We start from the raw sequence: 3,097 nt of genomic DNA on the forward strand, positions 1-3,097 counted from the left end.
TGGTATGGAATGTCCCTTTGGCCAGTTTGGCTGTGCCCCCTCCCAGCTTCTTGTGCACCTCCAGCCTTCTCAGTCGGTAGAGCATGGGAAACTGAAAAATCCTTGACTAGTGTAAGCACTACTTAGCAACAACTAAAACATCAGTGTGTTATCAACATTGTTCTCATTCCAAAACACAGCACTGTCCCAGCTACTAGGAAGAAAATTAACTATTGCAGCCGAAACCAGGACACACACACATAACATCCCCAAGATTCACAAGCACATGCACATTCGTGGGTCCCCTGAGCACTGGCATGACCCCTCTGTCTGTCCGGTACCCCTGCCCAGATCCTGGCCCTCTGACCCGCCCCATAGGTCCCCTACTCCACCAGCTGGTCTGGCTTAATGCACAATCACACAGCACTCACACACTCATCCCACAGGCACCCCACACTTGCAGATTCTCCCTGGGCACCAGCACAGACTCTCTGCCCACCTGATGCCCTTACCTGGGCCTCCTACTCACCGGCTGGTCCAGCTTTAAGTTTGCTGGTGAGTATACATGCACACCCCACGCACACCTAGTTTGGGGCAGATATAGACACTCTCTCCTGCCCCCAACAGCCAGCACAAGGCACAAGAGCTATGACCCATGGTCCTGCTCCAGCTGCCAGTGCTGAGCCCCTCACTCAACTCACTCACACCAGTCCCCTCAGTAACTGGTTTTGGGGACACATGCTGTTCTCACCCCAGTGGCTGTAGGCTAAGAACCTACTGGCTCCAGTAGCTGCACTGGGACCCCACTCGCTCCCATAGCTCACACCAGAGGCCAAGGATGCCCACACCCCAAGTCTGACTCCAGTAGCTGGTACCAAGTCCACCCACACTGATCCCCTCAGTAGCTAGTACTTGGTCCTTGCAGCACATGTACACACGAGATGGAGCGAGAATACGCAGAGAGAGAGTTAAGAAAAGATCTAATAAGACAGGACAGACTGCGGTGATCAGGCGCAGGGCTCAGCCAGACAGCAGTGACCAGCCTCACTTTGCACTCAACCAGTCCCTTTTAGACCCCTTTTCTGTCTATCTCCCTCTTTGTTCCTCCTGGCTCCCCTTCACCTGAACATCCCCTCATCAGCTGGCATGGTCCCACTGATCCCGTCCAACATCCTCGACCCTCAGGTTTGCATCCTTACTAGTTGCAAAGCCCCAGTCGCCTGTAGTTTCTTGAGAGCTCATCAACTGGTGATGTTTATTCCTGGTTATTGTCTCTTAGTGCTAATTGGTCAGGTTTTATGTCTCTGTGTTTTTGACTCCCTCCTTTGTATTATCACTCCAATTTGGCAAGGTCCTTAGTCAGAAAATCTGACTGAAAAATAAACATTCTCACACTCCATAGGGATACCAAACAGCTATCCTCTTAACATCTCTCAGTAACAGAAAATCGGCATCATGGTTCTCTCTACTGTAAGTCTCATGCTTTTCACACTTCTCAGAAGCATGAGTTTGGACCAAAATTGTATAACTGAATAGGAATTTATTTCCAACAACTATGCTTTTCACAGTTCTCAGAAGCATGAGTTTGGACCAAAATTGTATAACTGAATAGGAATTTATTTCCAACTTATTTCCAATTTATTTCCAGGAATGTGACTGACCTAAAATGTACATGAATGACTTCATACATCTGTGATATAAAATCCTGCCACTGACTGTCCTTAAATGCTCCTTGGAAAATTTGTAGAAAATGTTATGACTTTCATGAGATTAATAATTTCACTGGTTCACATTTTATATTTCTAGGGCTACAGGCAATCACAGTATAAGTTTCCTAATGCTCTAGCTTTTGAACTCCAGATTAAAGATAACCAAAAGAATAACTTCAGTAAAGTCATTCCTCTGAGCTTCCTTGAAATGCACTTATTACTTCTTGGTGCTGAGGGAACTAACCTACTTTTTACCTGCTAAAGATAGTTATTATCCACCTCTACCCATGATCCTTTCTAAAGATTTCTTAATATCCTCAGAACTAAGAAATGGTGCTTTTAATACTTCTTTTGAAGGTTGGATTCATTCACCTGCCTTCAGATATCTAAAATGTAGACACCTGGTTTTGAGGTATTTGTCTAGGTTATTTTTATGCTCAATGGCAAGGTCTTCTACAGGGTGTTTAGAATCATCCTCAGGTAAATGAGACTCATCATGTTTTAAATTGGACTGTTTCTCCTCTTTGACTGTAAAGGGAGGCTAAAGCAATTGGCCCAGATACATACCTTTTTATTGTAGATACCTAAGTTAGCACCTGATTATTCCCATCCTATTTTGTGGCACAGTTTATTTGGTCACAATGTTTTCCACGTTATTGTTATGACTGGTTTTTGGGAACCACAGGAGCTGGTGGAAGGTAACAGAACATCAAAATCATTATTTCTGTTTTCTCACCAAGAAGTCAGGGGTTTTTTGGAAAGCAAATCAGAGACAATTGCATAGTTTTGATTGGGTAGATCCACCCTGCAAATGTAGTTTGTGGACCCTCAATTTTGACTAGACCTTTAGACATAGCTGCCCTATGTTTCAGGTCAGAATCCTCTTCAGGCCTGGGTTTAACTACACAGAGAGCAGAGCCATAGAATAAAGTCACAACATTCAGGTAGGAGGAACAGGTAGAGAAGGCCTAGTGGAATGTCCAAGTGGAAACCATTAAAGAGTGATGTTCCTCAAGGGCCCATACTGGGACAAAATACTATTTAATATCTTCATCAGCAACCCAGACAGTAGGATTGAGTGCACCCTCAGCAAGTCTGTGGATTACACCACGCTGAGTGGTGCAGTTGATTCATTAGAGGGAAGGAATGCTATCCAGAGGGACCTTGACAGGCTTGAGGAGTAGGCCCATGTGAACCTCATGAAGTTCAACAAGGCCAAGTGCAAGGTCCTGCACCTGTGTCAGGGCAATCCCCACTACCAATACAGACTGGGGGATGAATGGATTGAGAGCAGCCCTGTGGAGAAGCACTTGGGGATACAGTGACAGGACAAAGGGAAAAGGTTTTGAACTGAAAGAGGGTAGATTTAGATTGGACATAAGGAAGAATTCTTTTATGATGAGGGTGGT

The sequence above is a fragment of the Aptenodytes forsteri genome, unplaced genomic scaffold (assembly GCF_000699145.1).
Source record: "Aptenodytes forsteri isolate BGI_AS27 unplaced genomic scaffold, ASM69914v1 Scaffold976, whole genome shotgun sequence".
Classification (NCBI taxonomy): domain Eukaryota; kingdom Metazoa; phylum Chordata; class Aves; order Sphenisciformes; family Spheniscidae; genus Aptenodytes; species Aptenodytes forsteri.